We start from the raw sequence: 16,128 nt of genomic DNA on the forward strand, positions 1-16,128 counted from the left end.
AAATGATATCGTGCCTCCTATTGCAATAAATATAGATGTATATTGGCCTACGCCAAGCTGCTCGAAAGTCGTTTGAGAAAGAATCTGTGTTGCAAGGTCCTGCCCTTAAAATCAATGTAAGCCGCCATTTTAGGTCAATACGCCATTTTAGGATTTGCTTTATAAAGTCACCCTGTAAGTTAAAACGGTGGACGATGTCATTCCAAAATACAACATGGCCGTTTTGACCTCTGTACATAGCTAATATGTAACTTGCATGCAGGCCACTTGTTGAGGTCGTGAACTGAGACCTTGTCTTTCGTTGACCTGTGTGTAAGGGATTACTCGTGCAAGGAAACTAATCCACGAGTATACTATAAAGACAATGTATTCAAATACTGAACATAGAATACTTGTTTAACCACATGTATGAATGTTTAAGAAGACTTACATGGAAAATCCCAGAATACACAGTTGCCATATAGGCTTGGTGATACATGTATTAAAAGCAAACCAGTTATATGCGGTTGTTCGAGACTTGGCATGAACCCTAGATCGGTGATGTATTAAGTGGAATATTAACCCGAAGTGGGGCTGGACATCGTGCTCACAAAATGTATAAAAAGCCAATGCATTCTAATGTACAGCGTCTCTCACTGAACACATTGAACCACGCTGGAGTTCGTTGTGTTGTACTGAGGGCCGATAGCTATCTGATTTTGCTCTGTTTTTGTAACTGGATTCAGTATAAAATAAAGTACTTTCTATATTCCTTTGTAACCCGTGTTCGGTGTATTCCTTTTGGGGTACTCAGCCCCGATATTTTGATTTTGTTTTTACACCATCTGATTATGAACATTGGCCTAAGTGCATTTGTACTGAAAAAAACGCGTTTAAACAGACCTGAATAGAGTTGACTTTGCCGCCATTTTAGAACCATCTGCCATTTTGATTCTAACTCCTGCTTCCTGTCCTAAAATGTTAAACTGTGTTTTTGGCTACAGCAGAGAAAAATAAACGTTGAACTTTGTCAACATTGAGGTTGCTGAGAGCAGAATGTTTTTCTTGTGCTAAGAAACCTTGGAGCCAAATTGAATCTCAATTCAAGTGTTGTCTGCACCAATAGCTTCATCCTTATACAAACACTGAAACTGAATGTTGGACAACTAAAACTATGTGCCTTTGCAGAAACCCATTGAATTCGTTTCTTGAAACTAGACTTAGTTTAAACTGTGAAACCAACATGACCAGACAGAACAAAGTTGTAACCATTGTATTTTGTAGACTTGAAAACATCTGAAGTATTTGAAGACAATATTGTTGTATTTGTCATGTGAACTGGGCATGAACCCTTGTAAGATGATAACTTGGAGAAGGGCTGGATGATGTGGCCGGGACTGTGTATAATAATGCATGCTTCGTGATGTCCAGCACTCTCTTCCCTCACAGTGTCTGTTGGTACACACTGCGAGTTGCTTGAGAGCCAGATAGCTATCTTTACTTTTATTAAAAGTAAAGTAAAACTATACTTATTACCTTGAACTCGTGATTGGCATATTTCATTTTGGTGGTACTAAGCCTCGAACTTTCCTTTGGTCTTTTAAATGGTGCCCAAATAGCTACCCTCAAGATTGATGGCACCTCGCTGAACAAGGAGACGCGGCTATCAGACGGGGATCAGAGATTGTAGGGGCCCCTTCTATGAGACGCAACACCTCAACAGTACTGCACGATCCGATCCCTGGACGATGAGCAAGCGGTTCTAGAGGACATCTTGATGAGGGTCCCCATATCGGGACGGGCTCTTTGCCGAAATAGCCAAACCACAACGATCCTTTGTAATCCGATCGGACCTCCTTTGTTTTGAAATCAGGTGAGTTGTGCCCCGATTCCTAAGAATCATCATATTGGTTGCAGTTTTGCACTTGCAAGTTCAGATGACACCAGGTAACACCAGTGTTCTCACATGCCCGGGAAATTGTCATCCTGTTTCAGGGGATTATTGCGCAGAGATAGACAATCATTGGGACAGGCCGACAGGCGCCACCCGTTGGTTCGCCGGCTTGTTTGATGTACTGTGGCTTAAATAGTATCATATTTAATGATATTTGGCACAGACAAACTAGACATGTTTCCGAACTTAAGTGGCCAGTTCATGGTAGTTTTGAAATTGCCTGTTAGAGTACTTAGAATCTATATTGTTGAAGAAAAAGGCTAGGTCCGCAGCATTTGATGCAATTAAAGATTGAAGAAAGGAAGCTATGCAGCAACTCAGAAGTAAAGAAAAGCATGCATGTAGGCACATGACTAATGCTGAAAAAGCACTATTTTATGATCAACAGAAACAGTCCGAATCTATTAGAAGTATGGAAAGGGCTTTTTCACTTGATGTACAAAAGATATATCAGTCTCAGGATTTTCATATATCAGATGAACTAATTAACAAACTGCTGAATGAACATAGAACTTTTGCAACTATACCTCCTCCTTATGTGCCTCATCCTGCTGTTGTGCCTCTTCCCATTGTAGTTCCCCCTCCTCCTGCTGTTGTTCCTCTTCCTGTTGTTGTTCCTCTTCCTGTTGCTGTTCCCCCTCCTGCATCTCCACCCTTACCGACAATTGCTGTTCCCTTAATTCCATCTCCACCGCCAGCAGTAGTGTCCCTGCTACCTATTGAACACTATTTGTCTGAACTTTCTTTTCCAAGTGGTTCTGCTGCACTTGTAGTGATTGAAGGGGCGGGAGCTGATTCAAGAATAGTGGCTCGTGGTACAGTATCTAAAGCTAGAAAAAGAGAATGATATACATGGGCTAAAAAATATATAGAAGAGGGTGAAGAATCAGCTGTTTTAGTTGTGATTTCAGAGAAAGTATTTCCGAACAGACTATTTTGATAGAAGGGATGGGAACGCATTTGGATGATATTTGGAGTGATTTGACAGACATGAATGTCCCACAGGGGTTGAGGGATTTGAATGTCCTTGCCCGCTCAAGGGACACTGCAGAGAAAGTACATGTGCATGTTGAGAAGGTATTTGAGTTTAAAAGGGAGCTAGATTGGTTACAGGAAGATGAATTAGATGGTAATAGAAAGGAAGCCTCTTATGTGCAGAAACTATTTCTTCCTTCATTGAAACCAATGAGTGAAGAAATGCACATTTGCAGAAGAGACGTTCTTAGATGGATTTTGGATGTTTCAATTTCTTCCATTGAAGTGCATGACAGGTTTCGTCAGTATGCTCCGGCAATGCAAAGGAAAGCGTTACAGGTGATGGTAGAGTATCTACAAGATGAGTTTGTGAAGAGAAAGTTTTGTTGTCCCGCAGATTTGATGCTCATTATAAGGGAGCATTTTCGCCCGATACTGCTTTGACTACTTTATCACTTGATTTAGCTTTGTTGCTTAATAAGCATTCAGATTTTGCCTATTTTTCAATTGCCAATGAGAGATGTTCCTCTGACAATTGTTCTGAAAGTAGAAATTCCAGCAAATGCTGCAGCAGGCACACCAGCCACTACTATTGATGCACAATATGTCTCAGAGTTTGTCCATGTCCCATTTTCCAGACAGGAAGTGAATACCATTAGACAAACGGTGCAGATATTAGGAAGAATCAAACAGGATTTTATGAAGAAATTGAATCTGTCTTGCATTCATCAGTTTTCAAGCTGAGTGATATAGATTTGCTGTTTCCCATGATCCTTCCTGCTGATTCATGGAAACAGATTAGAACTATAGATTATCAGGCAGGGATTGGGGATACATGGGTTAACTTGGTGCAAATAGATAGGGATAGGAATGCTGCTGAGAAACTGCCGCAGGTGATACTAATGTTGCCAGACAGAATAGTAGCTAAGTTAAAAACTCTGGTTCCCGAGTAAAGAATCATATGGGACAAGTTTATGGCTTGCGTACAATCAAAGTCAGAGGGTGTAACTGAGTATTTTAATACATTTGAACAAGTATTTTCAGACTTTAGGGGTCAAGATTTGAGTACGGAATCAGGGAAAAGGCTATTTGTAGACAAGTTTGTACATGGATTATTGCCTGAAATTCAATCACAGATAATGACATCTGAACAAGCTTGGCAAGCAAAATCACAATATGAAGTATTAAATATGGCTCAGTACTATGAAAATAGAGTTAATTCAGAGAAGAAAAGAGTGGAAAAGACGAAGGGAGACTTGAAAACTAGAGTACTGTTGCAGCAGATCGCTAGAGGAGCCAGAGGTGGTAATACACAGTTTAGATGCCAATTTACACCACAGAGTAATGCGCAATTGGGCCCTGTACACATGAACCAATGTGCCTATTGTAAACTGGAAGGTCATTGGCGAGCACAATGCCCAATCCTTCAGCAGGGATCGAATAGCACATATGGTGTAATGGGTAGACGATCCAGAGGCCGCCCTGGCATAGAGGGTCCTGGTAGAAGTCAGTTAGCTCAAAATCAACAGTCATCTTCACAAGATAGTCAGCAACACAGTGTTAATAGTGGGAACATTTTCGATAATCCTTCGACTGTCTATTTTTCTGAGGATCTTGCATTTGATGATATACTGTTCCACTAGGACAGCCCGAAGCAGAGTCTGGAACCAGTACCTATTCCCGTCTATCAGAAAGGGCCCTATGTTGAAATGAAGGTGGGGAATAGGGAGCATCTATTTTTGATAGGTACAGGAGCACAGAAGTGTTCTATTGATCACTCACGGGTTCCAGATATTCCCCTGTCAGGGCACAACAACATTTCTGTAGGGTTTTCTGGTACGCCAGTGGTTAGTCCGGTCTCTCAGACGGTACCGATTTCACTGGGGCCATTTACTGATTCATGTCCATTCCTTCGGATGACAAATTGTGGCGAAAATTTGGTGGGATTGAATTTGTTGAAAAAATTGAATGCTGTAATTTACTGTTTTCCTGATGGAGTGTATTTAACGATTTTGCCTCAACAAACTTCTGTTCCACAATTTTTGTTTAGACCTTTACCACCCTAATTGAATAAGGTTCTGAAATGTCTATGGGCAGTTAATGACAATGACATTTGCATTTAACAAATTGAACCAGTTAAAATTGTATTGAAACCAGGTGTTAAATTACTCCGTATTCTGCCTTATAAGATTTTGATTGAAGGTGAGCAGGCTTTGAAGAGTGTTATTTCTGATTTTGTACACATAGGTGTGATTGAGGAAATTGCAGAGAGCGTGTGTAATAGTCCGATTCTACCAGTCTATAAGAAAGGGGATAATGAGATTCATTTTTGTTTAATTATTGATTTACGCGCTATTAACAAGGTTGTTGCCCCAAGGTTTCCAATTGTACCTGATGTTACTACAATATTGACCATGCTTCCAGCCTCAGCTACTCATTTCAGTGTTGTGGATTTGAAAAATGCTTTTTTCAGTATTCCTGTACATGTTGACAGTAGATATTTGTTCGCGTTCTCCCTAGGGGGATGCTCGTTTACATTCACTCGTCTGCCACAAGGGTACACTGAGAGTCCAACCATCTATAATAGAGCATTGAAAGAACAGCTTGATACACTTAAATTACCTTCTACTTGCACTTTGTTGCAGTATGTAGATGATTTGCTTCTAGCTGCAGATTCTGAAGTTGCTTGCAAGGAAGGCACTGTGTTGCTGCTTATTCATTTAGCTTAACATGGGCATAAGGCCTCATTAAAAGAGTTTCAGTATTGTCAACAGGAAGTTGCCTATTTAGGCTACCTCCTGTTGAAGGAGGGAAGAAGATTAACACCTGAACAGTTACAAAGCATCTCTAGCATGTCGGTCCCAAATACACAGAAAGAGGTCAGAGCCTTAATAGGTATGGCTTCATAATGTAGACAGTGGATCCCAAATTTTTCATTAATGATAAAACCTATGTTGGCACTGACAAAGAAGGGCATTTATTTGCCTTTACCGTGGAAAATGGATTGCCAGAATGCTTTTGATATGCTCAAGGCTGCATTGTGTTCAGCACCAGTTTTGGGCACACCAAATAATGAAAAGGCCTTTGTGCTGTATGTGCATGAATCTATGAATCTGATGGATGCGCTTTGGCTGTGTTGACACAGGTATTTTTCCTCCATGTTAGACACTGTTGCATGCACTTTGCCGAGATGTTTGAGAGATGTCGCTGCTGCCGCTGCATCCGTGAAACAATGTGAGGGTATGGTTTTAGGTTATGCTTTAACCGTGATGGCACTCCACTCTGTAGATGTTCTATTAAACAGAACACAGACGCAGCATCTCACATCAGCACAACTAACAAGGTACGACCTGATTCTATTTGCTCTGCATATCCAAGTTAAGAGTTGTTGCTCTTTAAATCCGGCCAAACTAGTGCCTCTTCCGCAAGAAATTGATTGCAGTGACAAAACATCACATGACTGCCTCTACACCACAGAACAAGAGACTAAGGGCAGAATTTACCTAAGCGATACACCTTTAAAGAATCCACAAGGGGAACTTTTTTGCGATGGCTTCTTCTTGTACATCCACTACATTAAGCATTATAGTGGAGACCAAACAAATTCCACCCAATTCTGCACAGGCCACAGAGATTATTGCATTGATTAGAGCTTGTGAACTTTCTGAAGGGCTTAGTGTGAACATATACACGGACAGCCAGTATGCCTTTGGGGTAGTTCACAACTTTCGTCGACTATGGGCTGAGAGAGGGTTTTTGACCTCACATGGAACTAAGATACAGCATGGCACTCTAATAGTTTGGATACTTTTAGCACTTGCGCTTCCTGCATCATTAGTAATAATGAAATGTGCAGCACACCAGAAAGTAATGGACAATGTGGGAAAAGGAAACGCTTTTGCTGACAGAATCGCCAAAAAGACTGCAACCTATTTGCATTCCAAAATGTATGTGTTAGAACAAACAAAAGGGGTCCCTAACAGTTGTTTAATAGATGAAGGAATTGGTTGCATAAAAGAAATTCAGGCTGACGCCACTCCAGATGAAATTAAACAGTGGGCGGAGGCTTCAGCAAGTTTAGATGATGAGGGTTGTTGGGTAGATAATGAAAAACAAAAATGGATGCTACCCAATGCCTATGTTACTGATCTGGTGACAATGGCTCATGGTCCAACACACATATGTGCCAAAAAGATTTGCAAATTGTTAGATCCTATATGGTACAATACCAATATTCAAAAAACTGCTGAGCGTCTCGTCCAAAGTTGCATGGTATGCTTACAGCATAATATTGGCAAAGGTACATCAACACCAAAGGGTAGTTTGGGTCCCCCCTCCATGCCGTTTGAGGTCATACATTTTGATTTTATCGAAATGGAGCGTTGTCAAAATTATAAATATGTTTTGGTAGTCATCTGCGCTATTAGTAAATGGGTTGAAGCTTTTCCTTTAAGTGATGCCACAGCTATGTCAATGGTGAAAGTCATGCTTAAAGAATATTTCCCTAGGATTGGCTTGCCAAGAGTCATATTGTCTGATAATGGTCCACATTTTATCGCTGCTATCATCCTGCAAGTATGCGCGGGATTACAGATCGATAAACGGTTCCATTCATTCAGGCATGCTCAGAGTGCCAGACTTATAGAACGCCATAACAGCATATTAAAGAATAAGATTGCAAAGGTTTGTGCTCATAGCAACTGACACCTTACCAATAGCCTTATTATCAATGCGGACGACTGCACAATCAAAGGCAGGGATCTCTACTTATGAAATTGTCACGGGGAGACCAGCCAACTTATGGAAAATGCCAAAACCCAAGTTATTGAAGGATGTTGAGTATGTACTTCTTTCTGAATATTGTGACCAGTTAACTCAAAACTTGTATTTGAATCATCAACAGATGTGAGAAGCCCTCCCAGTAAAATACGAGGGTCCAGGTCATCAACTTCGACCTAGTGACTGGGTGCTACTAAAAGCCTTTGAAAGAGCCTCCTGTCTCGCACCTCGCTGGAGAGGACCACATCAAGTCCTCTTGGCCACACAGACTGCTGTCCAAGTCACCGACAAGAAGAACTGGATCCACGCGACAAACGTGAAGAGGATTCCTTTTCCTCTGGCCTACGACAAAGGCAACGAGAAGGGAATTGTTGATCTTGATGCTCACAACGAGCCTGCTCTAATCGACACCAAGGGTGTCCCAGAAATCCTTCCTGAGCCTGTGGGGCCTGGGGAGACTGCTGCTTTGTCTACGAAACACCTTCCTAAGCCTGTGGGGCCTGGGGAGATTGTTGCTTCTTCTTCAAATTCTTCTTCACCATCAAGTAATTTTGCTTCTCCTTCCTCATTGTCTTCATTGACTTCAGGAAATGACGACACTCTGTTTGCAGATCAGACTGTACCTGGAGTCTTAAGGTACGACTGCGACCACGAAATTGAACTTACAGTACAGCATTGGCTGTGCCTACAAGAGACCATCGTTGAGCCAGTCTCTCTCACTCTTCTGTTGAAAATAAATAAGAGGCAGGGACCGGCAAAGTTACCTTCAATCAACATAGGCCATGTGGTCAGGAGACACCAATGGATGAACTAAAAAACCCAACTGAGAGGCTTCTTAACGTACTTTGAGAAACAATGCACAATTTAAAAGCCACTTGTATGAAAATGAATGTTGGTCACTTCTCTGATGATGAATCTGCCCATCAAGGGATATGGTCCACAGGGACAAAATGTTTACTGGTCACAATAGCAGTTTGTTTAGTCATCGTATTTTCATTTGGGTTTTGGTATCTAGAAAGTGTGCATCCACTTGATAATTTATTGCCGACTGCAAGTATCCCTACTGTGCCTTCGCCTTATGTGCATCTGCACACCCTTCCTCCGCGAGACCTCCAACACAGAGGGGGTTATCATAATAACACTCTTTTAATGATTATGAACCCTACCCATGCGATTCTAAACAAAACAAATTGGTGGGTGTGTTCACATTTGCCACAACATGGGGAAAAGGGACTACGATAGTATATTCATCCTCGCCCTTTAACTACTGCTTGCTATGCCTTGTCAGGGTACTATTCTTAGGCTGGTGGAATGACAGTATTTCTGGGAACTTTGCTGGGACTAAACTAAATGATTTTGAGAAATGAGTCTTAACAACTTTAGGAGGAATCCTCTTTGCAAATAGGAGCAAACTCTATTTGCTCCTATTTGGCTTCTATTAGGCCTGACAGATTTTCTATACCTTTTCAATCATTAATCACCTTCAAGATAGCTCCCGTAGGTAATAGGGATGCCATGCCTCCTTCCTATACAATCAACCATAGTCCAGAAACAGTTTCATTCTGCATACAAAGAGAGGGTTCCCGACCAATGGGTACATTTGAAGGATGCACAAATATTGCAGTGTTAACTAGTGAGGATAGACCTCTGTATGTAGGCGATCCTGTTTACTTTGTTTGTGGCAATGAGGCCTATCCATGGTTACCCAGAGATTGGCAGGATGCTTGTTACTTGGCGATATTGTTGCCAGGAGTCTATATTGCCACCACCACCAAAGTCTCTAGAGCTCGTCCAAGCGGGATGAGAATGGTGATACTCTTGGGTGTTGTTGAAAAATCCTTTGTGCCATTCTGGGGACAGATAATGAATTCCGAGGATATCAGAAGATTAGCAAGGGTGTTAGAGAAAACCATCAATAGGACCACTGATATTTCCTACAACATGATGCTAGAGCAAAAGGCAATTAGATTAGTATCCCTCCAAAATAGAATGGTTTTAGACATCATTTTAGCTGAACGTGCTGGAGTATGCACAATGGTGGGATCTGCATATTGTGTTTTTGTACCCGATTTCTCCCCCACCATATTTAAGGCAATTCAGAATTTGCATACCTTAAGCACTGAAGTATATGTCCCAGAGGGAAATTCAAATCTAAGCACATGGTTCTGGGATTTGTTGCGATCTTTGGGTTGGAAAATGTTCACAGTCTTCATGTTGATCCTTTTTTATTTTTCTGTCTGCCTGTCATATGTTCCATGATAAGAGGCTGTTGTGCACAACTAATAGCTACACTAGGATCTAAGATACAAATGCCTGAAAAAGCGACCAATGCCTTAGTAATGCAGGAAATTGCTATCAAAGAATTAATGGTGATTAATGTCTTAGAAACCAGCGACTCAGGTTGCTCTAATACCGACACATGGTCTTGGTACAGTCAAAATGTTTGAGTAATGCCCTTGGCTTAGGCCAAAAGGAGGGTTTGTCAAACTATAATACCGTCTGATTATGAACATTGGCCTAAGCGCATTTGCATTTGTACTGAAAACTGCGTTTAAACAGACCTGAATAGAGTTGACTTTGCCGCCATTTTAGAACCATCGACCATTTTGATTCTAACTCCTGCTTTCTGTCCTAAAATGTTAAACTGTATTTTTCTCTGCAGCAGAGCAAAATGAACTTTTAACTATGTCAACATTGAGGCTGCTGATAGCAGAACACTTGTCTTGTGCTAAGAAAGCTTGGAGCCAAATTGAACCTCAATTCAATAGTTTCACCCTTATACAAACACTGGAACTGAATGTTGGACAACTAAAACTATGTGCCTTTGCAGAAACCCATTGAATTTTTTTCTTGAAACTGGACTTACTTTAAGCTGGCGAACCAACGTGACCAAAGTTGTAACCATTGTATTTTGTAGCCTGGAAAACATCTGAAGTATTTGAAGACATTATTGTTGTATATGTCATGTGAACTGGGCATGAACCCTTGTAAGATATTAACTTGGAGAAGAGCTGGATGATGTGGCCAGGACTGTTTATAAATAATGCATGCTTCGTGATGTCTAGCACTCTCTTCCCTCACAGTGTCTGCTGGTACACACTGTGAGGTGCTTGAGAGCCAGATAGTTATCCGTACTTTGATTAAAAAGTAAACTTATAACTCTGAACTCGTGATTGGCGTATTTCATTTTGGTGGTACTAAGCCTCAATATTTCCTTTGGTCTATCAGAGCATCACACTATAATAAACCAATGGCTTGTGGCCCATTGTGCTCTTTTGGGTCAATACTGCTGTCATGAGCCATCCATAAGAGTGGGGAAAATAAATAAAACTCCTGTGCATAATCCGGAATTGCTAAAACAGGGGCTGTGCAAATAGCTTATTTTAAGTCCTCACATTGTCTATTCATTTCTTTAGTCCATTCCAATTTACAATGTTGTGTCTTCTGTCCTTCTCTGAGGCTTTGTAAAGGCGGCCTTGTGTAGGCTGCATAGTCTCGGATCCATGCCCTACAATAATTACATAAGCCCCAAAACTGCTGCATTTCCGTGACAGTAATGTCCCTAGGTGTGACGCGTACAGGTGCCGTCTTATCTGGTAATATTTTTTTCCTGTTTGCATACATAAGTTGCCCCAAGTATAGTACCTCTTGTTGGGAGTATTGTAGCTTCTTATTATCTGCCTTGTACCTTTTGTGAGCCAGCAATTGCACCAATGCAATATAATCCCTCTTGCACAGCTCTTTATTTTCACTGCATACCAGCAGATCATCCACATACTGGATGATAGAAACAGTGAGATACCATGAATCAGGGTGAAGTGGTATTGAGAAGAACGCATTCTTCAGATCCACCTCTGTGAACTATGCCTCTGTCTTGGGAATGCTACATAGGATTGTCGCCGGATTTGAAACTACCGGAAACTGCTTCTGCACCACATCATTAAGAGGACGTAGACCCTGGATCATCCTCCAACTACCCCCTGTTGCTATCTTGACTGGGTATATGGCCGTATTACATGGGGATGTGGATGGCAGAATGATTCCTTGCTCCAATAGTGCTTGAATAGTGCCTTTTATCCATTCATCTGCTTCCCTTGACAACGTGTACTGCTGCACCCTTGGGAGTACTACTCCTGACTTCAATGAAGTCTGTTCTGGGCTCACATCTTTCAGTCATCTACAACATCAAGTGGATTATTAGTCCATAATTGTGCTGGCACATAACGCATGTCCTCCTTAAGAAATAAAGACAGGGTCACCAGTGCCATCAGGGGGCACTGTACCTTCCCATACTGCACCATGATATCACAAGGGATGCATATTTCCAAAATTGTCTCCCCATTTTACTCACTGTCCTCAAATAACTCCTCATCAGTCATTTCCTTCAATTGTACTACCGGGTCTACACATAGTACCGTGCGCCACTTGCACCCGTCCTGGTCTGATCCAATCAGGACTACTCTTTTTATCTGATACTACTAGTCCTTGCGAATCTAATGACAGTATTGTCCCTGCCACCATCTCGGCTGGTAAACATGGGTCAGAAAATAAAATATGTGGCCACTTGCCATCATTTTGCTAGTGTCTTGATACTATAGACAAATATGTCCGGGACCACAGGAATTCCACGGACTACTGACTCCCTTGCCATTGCATTAATTCTTACCATTGCTCGAGCTACACACATACCTGGAGTGGAACACACTACCCCTTGATCTGTGACTAATATATTTACATGTGGTTTACTGAGCAGATCCCTACCCAGCAAGTTAACAGGGGAACTCTCTAACTATAACAAGGGGACTCATACTACCTTCCCTCCCACATTTATATCTAGTTCCTGAATGTATGGAACCATAGAAACAGCCCCAGAGAATCCCTGCATGTCAAGAGTTTTGCCTGATAATGGAAAGTTCCCCTCCATAATGCATGATTTATTTGCACCTGAATCTACCATAAATATAAATTGCTTGTTTCCTATGTCTGCCTCCACCAAGGTCTCCTTTTCAAGGTGTGCGGTTGTCAATAGTATAGCACTCTCGAGTGCTCTCTGTAGGCTGTCCTAACCAGGGCTCCTCTTCAGGGTGTGCGGTTGTCAATAGTATTGGACTCGCGAGTGCTCTCTCGCTAGGCTGTGCCAACCAGAATATGCATTTGTCCCGGGAATGAGAAAGGGCCGCCCCCGTCATTGTAACCCCTTGGAACGGGGTGCCTGTTCCCCCTGCCATCCTGTTAAACTGTATTCCCTCGCCCTGCTGCAGTTGTTGCCCACATTGCCCTTGCCTGTCAGCCCCATAAGAGAACTGATTTTGACCCCCTCACACAAATTGTTGATGTCCCATTCCTTGAGGCCCTTGGAATCCTTGCCCTGGAGGTGATGTCCCATAATTAAATCCCATACCATGCCTATTTCTGCATTCTCTTGAAAAATGCCCCCATCTCCTGCAATACCAGCACTATCCCCCCAGAGCCTCCTGCTCTTGCTCCTTGAAATCCTCCTCTTCCCCTTGCGGCTCCTTCCTACTGCCACTGCGAGTTGGGTTACTGTCCCTCAACCCCATTGTCCTTGTCCTTCTTTGCCCCATATTGCCGCATTTGTGGCATTCACAATTTACTGAGTGTCTCCTGTCCTTTCCCCCTAAGCTGGTGCAGTCACTGGTGCTTGGACGACAACCTTATTTAGTTTCTTTTCCACTATTTTTGCCCCATCTGTTTGCCACTTCTTGGCTGTCTTCCTGTCCCGCTCCTTGCTCCTCTTACAATGGTGGACTATTGTACTTTGTATCTCTGCCCACCCTTTGGCTTCAACTCACACAATTTTATCTAGTGTCTTCTATGCCTCTTTTGGTAATCCCCTCTTCAGGAGAAAATAGAAAAATGGTACTGGATGGTCCCATTGCCCTCCTGTCTCAACTCTCCAGATTTCCTTTAACTTAAGAATACACTTAACTGGGTCCTCATCATCACCTTTTGTGCACTGCATTGAAGAATGTAAATCAGGGGTATCTGGGTACATCTTTCATAGGGCATCCCATACTCTTGCCCTTACTTCATTAAAGGCTGCTCCATAATGTTCATTATCTGCAATACTAACTCCAGGGTACCCAGCCCTTGTCTATAGGTCCCAGCCTGGTCCCCATCTATGGGGACTAGTAAACTCTTAAGGTCTCCTAGTGCTAAGGCTAACCCTGCTGTTTATTTCTAAAATTCATAGATCCATTTACTCGGTCTGGCTGTAAGCTGGGGGCAATCTTTAATCAAATTATTTTTGTCCATTTGAGGCCATGGCACATACTGCGTTATTCCTACTCCTTTATGTATAAGAGGCATCTGCATGTCTATTTTGTTTTCTACCCCTTTTTTAGTATTCTTCTGATCTTGTACTACCACCACTAAATCTGGTATATTTCTTGGTCTATCCTTTCTCACTTCCTCTTGTGGCGGGGATAGGTTTCTCACAGCCTCCTCTTCTGATCTCTTTCTTCCCCTGCTTCTTCATTATTTCTTCCACCTTGATCTTCCTATTCATTTTCCCTTGTTTGTTCCACTTCCTGTCCCAGAACCGTCCATACCCTCTCTCCATCATCTTTTTCAACGCAAACATGTCTTATTGCCCCGGGGTTGAGTATAACCAAAAAATCTCCTGACTTCCACTCCCCTATTTTCTGCACTGGTACCCTTATTTATGGTATTACTTCTTAAGGTTCTTGTAATCTGACCAACCTTTCCCGCAATGCTCTTAACTCGTTGTTTATATCTGCTTGTGACCCCCTAAGTACACTGATGCTACGGGCATGTCAGCGCTTGTCAATGGGATATGTGGAGGTGGAGGTGAAAAAGCTTGAGTCCCCCTAGTTTCTAATCCTGATAACCCTGTTGTTGACACTGTTTCTACAACTAGAGGCTAATAGACTGGATTTGTATACCCTACTGCAGGTTTATGTGTTACGGTGTACATCCCAATAATAAGCAGTGCTCAGATACTTGAGGGTTCATCGCACTATAGAAATGCTAAATTATAATTATTATAATTATAATGATAATAATAATAATAATAATAATAATAATTATTATTATTATTATTATTATTATTATTATTATTATTATTATTATTATTATCTCCTTACATTGGATCTTTTTATTATCTTTCTAATCTTCCATTTCCTCAAATAATTGCCAGAGATCTAAAGTCTCTTTTCTTTTTTGTACTTTTGTCCCTTTGTATTTTGCTGCTAAAAAGAGGGACATTTTTGCTAACATGTTTCTGTTATGGGAGCCCTGTTCTGGCCAGGAGCAGTACTTCCCCCCTCCTTTGTCTCCAGTACCCATTGTTTATGATATTTTTCTATCCTGTCACAATACAGTGGCAGAGCCCTATGCTTGTGTTTTATGGTGGTCTCTTTCCCCATAATATTGCACATGTCCCTAATGCTTCACTTAGACCTTACTGCTATGCTGCGCATGCTGCTGCTTGATACACAGAAATACAGATCAACTCACTTTTTCTCCCACCCCCTTTATTCTTTTTCGACTTTGTTTTTACACTTACACACACCTTCACTCATCCACCTTCCTTCCTTTTTTACCACAAAAGACAGCAAGAGAAAAATACAAAAATAATTGACTAAAATCCAGGCCCCTTCCTTATAAAGAGCCACTACTTTCTTTTCCTTATGTCCTTGTAGTATCACCTTCCCAGCTGTTTTAATATGCTGAGGATCCCATCGCTTTTAGCACCATAAAAGAATACCGCATGGCACTTACTTCTCAACCTATTATAGCTGAGGACCCCTTACTACTCAGTCTTTATACACTGAGGCTCCCTTTCCTCTCAGTCTTTATAAGCTGAGGCTCCCTTTTTCCATTATAAAAAGTAGAAACACAGAAATACGCAACAATTTCAATACATAACCCACCTCCTATCCAATCTATACCTTAACACATCACCTGAAATCCTATCCAATCTATACCATAAGACATCACCAAAGGTCCTATTCAATCTATACCTTAACACATCACCAATGGTCCTATTCAATCTATTTCTTAACACATCACCAAAAGTCCTATTCAATCTATTGACCTTGTACTTCATCCATTCATACTGACATACTGTCATACATACATGTCGCCTTGTTGCTATCTCTTACAGGAGTATACTCACATGTGCGTGTTCACATGAGTTTCCACAGTTACAAAGTCCCATTACTGGCCTGTCTTTCTTTCTGGAGCCACACCCCGCTTCATTGAGCAGAGAGAATTTCTTTTAAAATGGCTCGTACTAAAAGCACTCAGGAAACGTGTTTTTTTATTTGGGAGACCAGTCACTGTAGATGGGTGTGACTCCTTCCTGGTGACTAGGCTGGGGCCTTCCCAAAGTACGGGGGAAAGCTGAGATCACGTTGTGAACATCACCACTTGTAAGGGTGTCCCTAATTAAGCTC

The sequence above is a fragment of the Ambystoma mexicanum genome, chromosome 1p (assembly GCF_040938575.1).
Source record: "Ambystoma mexicanum isolate Mex_15411 chromosome 1p, UKY_AmexF1_1, whole genome shotgun sequence".
NCBI classification, from domain to species: Eukaryota; Metazoa; Chordata; class Amphibia; order Caudata; family Ambystomatidae; genus Ambystoma; species Ambystoma mexicanum.